Source organism: Mesoplodon bidens (genome assembly GCF_964165515.1).
Source record: "Mesoplodon bidens genome assembly, contig: HAP1_SCAFFOLD_259, whole genome shotgun sequence".
NCBI lineage: Eukaryota > Metazoa > Chordata > Mammalia > Artiodactyla > Ziphiidae > Mesoplodon > Mesoplodon bidens.
The window spans coordinates 407,508-416,972 of NW_027671404.1; positions in this window are offsets into that span (position 1 = coordinate 407,508).

A 9,465-nucleotide genomic window follows, 5' to 3' on the forward strand; every position below is an offset into this window, starting at 1 on the left:
TTTCCCAGGTATGTTATGACAGAATGTTGAGTAGTCTTCTCTTGGTATTCCGTAGGTCTTTGGTGATTATATATGTCACCTGTGTTTGTATATGTCTGTTAACTCCAATATCGTAATGAAACCAATCCACACACCTTTCCATTGGTGAACCATAAGTGTGTTTAATGAATCTGTGATTGCCCTTCTCCGTGGAAATATCTGCCCTGGTATCCATTTTTAGGTAACACCTATAAGTGATATGATATGATATGTGTCTTTCACTTTCTGACTTACTACAAGTCACGTGATTACCTCTAGACTCATCTACGGTGCTGCAAATGGCATTGTGTCCTTATTTTCCTTGGCTTCTATTCTGCCTTAGCGAGGTCCATTTTCAACAATGTGATTCCCTGAGGGTTGTGGATTAGCTGACCTGGGCAGCCTTACCCTGCCGGCCGGCCCTCCCCAGGTGTGCCTGGTTGAGGTCAATATAAACAGCGCTCCAGTCAGCAATAGCCCCTGAAGCTGTGCCTGACTCCATATTCTCTGCCCCGTCAGCAGTCTCGGGGCTGAGCTGGTGGGAGGGAATGAGGGGCCACAGCTTTGTTGGTGGCCCGGTGTGAGTGGGGCACTGCTGGCCTTTCTGCAGGAGTTGCCAGGCTGCCACCTGTAAAGAAGAGGATGTGTCACCCATACCTTCCACTGGAATTTCTCTCCTGACAGAGGTGAGGAAGGAAAAACGCAGTGGGGGCCGGGACAGGAGGGGTATCTCAGGCAGGACAATGGAAAGCTTCTGGAAGAGCGCACGGGGCCAGGACCACCCTGGCTGGCCTGCAGTCACCAACTTGGCCTGCGTGCTTTCGCTGGTGTGCTCCATGGCCCTTCCTCTAGGCTTTCAAGCCCTTGTACATATTCAGGTGTTTTACCTGGGAAGGGTGGGAACAGTTCAGCAGCAGCTGGCCTGGGGCTCAGCTCACCTTTATTCAGAGATGCCTCGGCACGGTCTCCCAGCTTTGCAATGAGGACGCTTCTTGCGTGGGGGGTGTGTTCCTGGCTGGATGGGAGATGATTCCCCACCTCTGACCAACTTCAGAATTGTTTACCGCTGGAGAAAGTGCCCTGATAGGGTTTTCCTCTGTATAACTGGTGGGTTCAGGTTTTTTTTCGTTTATGGTTCAAGTTAGATTTTATTCCTCTTTTATGTATTTATAGATATAAGCATGGAAATAATTCATTCCTATAAATACATCTGTGTGAAGGGAATAAATTTTTTCTGTTTTATTTTTAAATTTTATTTTTTAAAATTTTGAAATTTAATTTTATTTACTTTTTTTATACAGCAGGTTATTATTAGTTATGTATTTTATGCATATACATGTATACAGGTCAACCCGAATCTCCCAACTCATCCCACCACCACCACCCCATGGCTTCCCACACTTGGTGTCCATACGTTTGTTCTCGACCTCTGTGTCTCTATTTCTTCCCTGCAAACCAGTTCATCTGTACCATTTTTTAGGTTCCACATATATGCATTAATATACAATATTTGATTTCCTCTTTCTGACTTACTTCATTCTGTATGACAGTCTCTAGATCCATCGATGTCTCTACAAATGACCCAGTTTCATTCCTTTTTGTGGCCGAGTAATATTCCATTTTATATATGTACCCCATCTTTATCCATTCATCTGTCTGTGGGCATTTAGGTTGCTTCCATTACCTGGCTATTGTAAATAGTGCTGCTATGAACATTGTGGTGAATGTGCCTTTTTGATTTCTGGTTTTCTCTGGGTATATGCCCAGAAGTGGGATTGCTGGATCAGATGGTAATTCTATTTCTAGTTTTTTAAAGGAAACTCCATAGTGTTCTCCAAAGTGACTGTATCAATTTACATTCCCACCAATAGTGGAAGAGGGCTCCGTTTGTCCACACCCTCCCCAGAATTTGTTGTTTGTAGATTTTCTGATGATGCCGATCCTAACAGGTGTGAGGTGATACCTCATTGTAGTTTTGATTTGCATTTCTCTAATAATTAGTGCTGTTGAGCAGCTTTTCATGTGCATCTTGGCCATCTCTGTGTCTTCTTTGAAGAAACGTCTCTTTAGATCTTCTGCCCATTTTTGTATTGGGTTGTTTGTTTTTTTAATATTAAGCTGCATGAGCTGTTTATATATATTGGAGATTAAACCTTTGTCCACAGATTCGTTTGCAACGATTTTCGCCCAGTCTGAGGGATGCCTTTTTCCATTCCCGTCTTTTTAACCAAAAAAGAAAGAAAGACAAAGAAGCAGAACACTAATGTACATAAAATATGCCTTTTGAAACGGTCGTTTTGAAATATGGACGTCCTTTGAATTTTTTGGTCGATATGTGACCCCAGGATTTGTTTTCAGGGCAGGTGTCATTTACAGGCCTGCAATGATTTTGAATATCAACTGACCATTAGCGCTGGGATTAAAGCTGCTGTTGTGTGAAACGGCCACAAGGTGGCAGCAGTTCTCCCTTACCAAATCTGGTTACTAGGGCAGCAGAGCCTCAATGGAAGTCGTGTTCTAGATTGGAATTTAGAATGGAATGTGCCAGGAGAAAGCCCCTCAAGTTTGTCTCCCTACTTCTTGTTCGTATTTTTAATTTAAATTTTTATTTTTTATTACAGCAAGTTTGATTACAATCTTTGGCTTATTGTAGGTGTCGAAGATGTGGTTCTTTTACACATATACAGATGTCTGTTCTCCCTGGGATCCTTTTCCCAGGTACCCTATGACAGAATGTTGAGTAGTCTTCTCTTGGTATTCCGTAGGTCTTTGGTGATTATATATGTCACCTGTGTTTGTATATGTCTGTTAACACCGATATCGTAATCAAACCAATCCACACACCTTTCCATTGGTGAACCATAAGTGTGTTTAATGAATCTGTGATTGCCCTTCTCCGTGGAAATGTCTGCCCTGGTATCCATTTTTAGGTAACACCTATAAGTGATATGATATGACATGTGTCTTTCACTTTCTGACTTACTACAAGTCACGTGATTACCTCTAGACTCATCTACGGTGCTGCAAATGGCATTGTGTCCTTATTTTCCTTGGCTTCTATTCTGCCTTAGCGAGGTCCATTTTCAACAATGTGATTCCCTGAGGGTTGCGGATTAGCTGACCTGGGCAGCCTTACCCTGCCGGCCGGCCCTCCCCAGGTGTGCCTGGTTGAGGTCAATATAAACAGCGCTCCAGTCAGCAATAGCCCCTGAAGCTGTGCCTGACTCCATATTCTCTGCCCCGTCAGCAGTCTCGGGGCTGAGCTGGTGGGAGGGAATGAGGGGCCACAGCTTTGTTGGTGGCCCGGTGTGAGTGGGGCACTGCTGGCCTTTCTGCAGGAGTTGCCAGGCTGCCACCTGTAAAGAAGAGGATGTGTCACCCATACCTTCCACTGGAATTTCTCTCCTGACAGAGGTGAGGAAGGAAAAACGCAGTGGGGGCCGGGACAGGAGGGGTATCTCAGGCAGGACAATGGAAAGCTTCCGGAAGAGCGCACGGGGCCAGGACCACCCTGGCTGGCCTGCAGTCACCAACTTGGCCTGCGTGCTTTCGCTAGTGTGCTCCATGGCCCTTCCTCTAGGCTTTCAAGCCCTTGTACATATTCAGGTGTTTTACCTGGGAAGGGTGGGAACAGTTCAGCAGCAGCTGGCCTGGGGCTCAGCTCACCTTTATTCAGAGATGCCTCGGCACGGTCTCCCAGCTTTGCAATGAGGACGCTTCTTGCGTGGGGGGTGGGTTCCTGGCTGGATGGGAGATGATTCCCCACCTCTGACCAACTTCAGAATTGTTTACCGCTGGAGAAAGTGCCCTGATAGGGTTTTCCTCTGTATAACTGGTGGGTTCAGGTTTTTTTTCGTTTATGGTTCAAGTTAGATTTTATTCCTCTTTTATGTATTTATAGATATAAGCATGGAAATAATTCATTCCTATAAATACATCTGTGTGAAGGGAATAAATTTTTTCTGTTTTATTTTTAAATTTTATTTTTTAAAATTTTGAAATTTAATTTTATTTACTTTTTTTATACAGCAGGTTATTATTAGTTATGTATTTTATGCATATACATGTATACAGGTCAACCCGAATCTCCCAACTCATCCCACCACCACCACCCCATGGCTTCCCACACTTGGTGTCCATACGTTTGTTCTCGACCTCTGCGTCTCTATTTCTTCCCTGCAAACCAGTTCATCTGTACCATTTTTTAGGTTCCACATATATGCATTAATATACAATATTTGATTTCCTCTTTCTGACTTACTTCATTCTGTATGACAGTCTCTAGATCCATCGATGTCTCTACAAATGACCCAGTTTCATTCCTTTTTTTGGCCGAGTAATATTCCATTTTATATATGTACCCCATCTTTATCCATTCATCTGTCTGTGGGCATTTAGGTTGCTTCCATTACCTGGCTATTGTAAATAGTGCTGCTATGAACATTGTGGTGAATGTGCCTTTTTGATTTATGGTTTTCTCTGGGTATATGCCCAGAAGTGGGATTGCTGGATCAGATGGTAATTCTATTTCTAGTTTTTTAAAGGAAACTCCATAGTGTTCTCCATAGTGACTGTATCAATTTACATTCCCACCAATAGTGGAAGAGGGCTCCGTTTGTCCACACCCTCCCCAGAATTTGTTGTTTGTAGATTTTCTGATGATGCCGATCCTAACAGGTGTGAGGTGATACCTCATTGTAGTTTTGATTTGCATTTCTCTAATAATTAGTGCTGTTGAGCAGCTTTTCATGTGCATCTTGGCCATCTCTGTGTCTTCTTTGAAGAAACGTCTCTTTAGATCTTCTGCCCATTTTTGTATTGGGTTGTTTGTTTTTTTAATATTAAGCTGCATGAGCTGTTTATATATATTGGAGATTAAACCTTTGTCCACTGATTCGTTTGCAACGATTTTCGCCCAGTCTGAGGGATGCCTTTTTCCATTCCCGTCTTTTTAACCAAAAAAGAAAGAAAGACAAAGAAGCAGAACACTAATGTACATAAAATATGCCTTTTGAAACGGTCGTTTTGAAATATGGACGTCCTTTGAATTTTTTGGTCGATATGTGACCCCAGGATTTGTTTTCAGGGCAGGTGTCATTTACAGGCCTGCAATGATTTTGAATATCAACTGACCATTAGCGCTGGGATTAAAGCTGCTGTTGTGTGAAACGGCCACAAGGTGGCAGCAGTTCTCCCTTACCAAATCTGGTTACTAGGGCAGCAGAGCCTCAATGGAAGTCGTGTTCTAGATTGGAATTTAGAATGGAATGTGCCAGGAGAAAGCCCCTCAAGTTTGTCTCCCTACTTCTTGTTCGTATTTTTAATTTAAATTTTTATTTTTTATTACAGCAAGTTTGATTACAATGTTTGGCTTATTGTAGGTGTCGAAGATGTGGTTCTTTTACACATATACAGATGTCTGTTCTCCCTGGGATCCTTTTCCCAGGTACCTTATGACAGAATGTTGAGTAGTCTTCTCTTGGTATTCCGTAGGTCTTTGGTGATTATATATGTCACCTGTGTTTGTATATGTCTGTTAACACCGATATCGTAATGAAACCAATCCACACACCTTTCCATTGGTGAACCATAAGTGTGTTTAATGAATCTGTGATTGCCCTTCTCCGTGGAAATGTCTGCCCTGGTATCCATTTTTAGGTAACACCTATAAGTGATATGATATGATATGTGTCTTTCACTTTCTGACTTACTACAAGTCACGTGATTACCTCTAGACTCATCTACGGTGCTGCAAATGGCATTGTGTCCTTATTTTCCTTGGCTTCTATTCTGCCTTAGCGAGGTCCATTTTCAACAATGTGATTCCCTGAGGGTTGCGGATTAGCTGACCTGGGCAGCCTTACCCTGCCGGCCGGCCCTCCCCAGGTGTGCCTGTTTGAGGTCAATATAAACAGTGCTCCAGTCAGCAATAGCCCCTGAAGCTGTGCCTGACTCCATATTCTCTGCCCCGTCAGCAGTCTCGGGGCTGAGCTGGTGGGAGGGAATGAGGGGCCACAGCTTTGTTGGTGGCCCGGTGTGAGTGGGGCACTGCTGGCCTTTCTGCAGGAGTTGCCAGGCTGCCACCTGTAAAGAAGAGGATGTGTCACCCATACCTTCCACTGGAATTTCTCTCCTGACAGAGGTGAGGAAGGAAAAACGCAGCGGGGGCCGGGACAGGAGGGGTATCTCAGGCAGGACAATGGAAAGCTTCCGGAAGAGCGCACGGGGCCAGGACCACCCTGGCTGGCCTGCAGTCACCAACTTGGCCTGCGTGCTTTCGCTAGTGTGCTCCATGGCCCTTCCTCTAGGCTTTCAAGCCCTTGTACATATTCAGGTGTTTTACCTGGGAAGGGTGGGAACAGTTCAGCAGCAGCTGGCCTGGGGCTCAGCTCACCTTTATTCAGAGATGCCTCGGCACGGTCTCCCAGCTTTGCAATGAGGACGCTTCTTGCGTGGGGGGTGGGTTCCTGGCTGGATGGGAGATGATTCCCCACCTCTGACCAACTTCAGAATTGTTTACCGCTGGAGAAAGTGCCCTGATAGGGTTTTCCTCTGTATAACTGGTGGGTTCAGGTTTTTTTTCGTTTATGGTTCAAGTTAGATTTTATTCCTCTTTTATGTATTTATAGATATAAGCATGGAAATAATTCATTCCTATAAATACATCTGTGTGAAGGGAATACATTTTTTCTGTTTTATTTTTAAATTTTATTTTTTAAAATTTTGAAATTTAATTTTATTTACTTTTTTTATACAGCAGGTTATTATTAGTTATGTATTTTATGCATATACAGGTATACAGGTCAACCCGAATCTCCCAACTCATCCCACCACCACCACCCCATGGCTTCCCACACTTGGTGTCCATACGTTTGTTCTCGACCTCTGCGTCTCTATTTCTTCCCTGCAAACCAGTTCATCTGTACCATTTTTTAGGTTCCACATATATGCATTAATATACAATATTTGATTTCCTCTTTCTGACTTACTTCATTCTGTATGACAGTCTCTAGATCCATCGATGTCTCTACAAATGACCCAGTTTCATTCCTTTTTGTGGCCGAGTAATATTCCATTTTATATATGTACCCCATCTTTATCCATTCATCTGTCTGTGGGCATTTAGGTTGCTTCCATTACCTGGCTATTGTAAATAGTGCTGCTATGAACATTGTGGTGAATGTGCCTTTTTGATTTCTGGTTTTCTCTGGGTATATGCCCAGAAGTGGGATTGCTGGATCAGATGGTAATTCTATTTCTAGTTTTTAAAAGGAAACTCCATAGTGTTCTCCAAAGTGACTGTATCAATTTACATTCCCACCAATAGTGGAAGAGGGCTCCGTTTGTCCACACCCTCCCCAGAATTTGTTGTTTGTAGATTTTCTGATGATGCCGATCCTAACAGGTGTGAGGTGATACCTCATTGTAGTTTTGATTTGCATTTCTCTAATAATTAGTGCTGTTGAGCAGCTTTTCATGTGCATCTTGGCCATCTCTGTGTCTTCTTTGAAGAAACGTCTCTTTAGATCTTCTGCCCATTTTTGTATTGGGTTGTTTGTTTTTTTAATATTAAGCTGCATGAGCTGTTTATATATATTGGAGATTAAACTTTTGTCCATTGATTCGTTTGCAACGATTTTCGCCCAGTCTGAGGGATGCCTTTTTCCATTCCCGTCTTTTTAACCAAAAAAGAAAGAAAGGCAAAGAAGCAGAACACTAATGTACATAAAATATGCCTTTTGAAACGGTCGTTTTGAAATATGGACGTCCTTTGAATTTTTGGGTCGATATGTGACCCCAGGATTTGTTTTCAGGGCAGGTGTCATTTACAGGCCTGCAATGATTTTGAATATCAACTGACCATTAGCGCTGGGATTAAAGCTGCTGTTGTGTGAAACGGCCACAAGGTGGCAGCAGTTCTCCCTTACCAAATCTGGTTACTAGGGCAGCAGAGCCTCAATGGAAGTCGTGTTCTAGATTGGAATTTAGAATGGAATGTGCCAGGAGAAAGCCCCTCAAGTTTGTCTCCCTACTTCTTGTTCGTAGTTTTAATTTAAATTTTTATTTTTTATTACAGCAAGTTTGATTACAATCTTTGGCTTATTGTAGGTGTCGAAGATGTGGTTCTTTTACACATATACAGATGTCTGTTCTCCCTGGGATCCTTTTCCCAGGTACCTTATGACAGAATGTTGAGTAGTCTTCTCTTGGTATTCCGTAGGTCTTTGGTGATTATATATGTCACCTGTGTTTGTATATGTCTGTTAACACCGATATCGTAATGAAACCAATCCACACACCTTTCCATTGGTGAACCATAAGTGTGTTTAATGAATCTGTGATTGCCCTTCTCCGTGGAAATATCTGCCCTGGTATCCATTTTTAGGTAACACCTATAAGTGATATGATATGATATGTGTGTTTCACTTTCTGACTTACTACAAGTCACGTGATTACCTCTAGACTCATCTACGGTGCTGCAAATGGCATTGTGTCCTTATTTTCCTTGGCTTCTATTCTGCCTTAGCGAGGTCCATTTTCAACAATGTGATTCCCTGAGGGTTGCGGATTAGCTGACCTGGGCAGCCTTACCCTGCCGGCCGGCCCTCCCCAGGTGTGCCTGGTTGAGGTCAATATAAACAGCGCTCCAGTCAGCAATAGCCCCTGAAGCTGTGCCTGACTCCATATTCTCTGCCCCGTCAGCAGTCTCGGGGCTGAGCTGGTGGGAGGGAATGAGGGGCCACAGCTTTGTTGGTGGCCCGGTGTGAGTGGGGCACTGCTGGCCTTTCTGCAGGAGTTGCCAGGCTGCCACCTGTAAAGAAGAGGATGTGTCACCCATACTTTCCACTGGAATTTCTCTCCTGACAGAGGTGAGGAAGGAAAAACGCAGCGGGGGCCGGGACAGGAGGGGTATCTCAGGCAGGACAATGGAAAGCTTCCGGAAGAGCGCACGGGGCCAGGACCACCCTGGCTGGCCTGCAGTCACCATCTCGGCCTGCGTGCTTTCGCTAGTGTGCTCCATGGCCCTTCCTCTAGGCTTTCAAGCCCTTGTACATATTCAGGTGTTTTACCTGGGAAGGGTGGGAACAGTTCAGCAGCAGCTGGCCTGGGGCTCAGCTCACCTTTATTCAGAGATGCCTCGGCACGGTCTCCCAGCTTTGCAATGAGGACGCTTCTTGCGTGGGGGGTGGGTTCCTGGCTGGATGGGAGATGATTCCCCACCTCTGACCAACTTCAGAATTGTTTACCGCTGGAGAAAGTGCCCTGATAGGGTTTTCCTCTGTATAACTGGTGGGTTCAGGTTTTTTTTCGTTTATGGTTCAAGTTAGATTTTATTCCTCTTTTATGTATTTATAGATATAAGCATGGAAATAATTCATTCCTATAAATACATCTGTGTGAAGGGAATACATTTTTTCTGTTTTATTTTTAAATTTTATTTTTTAA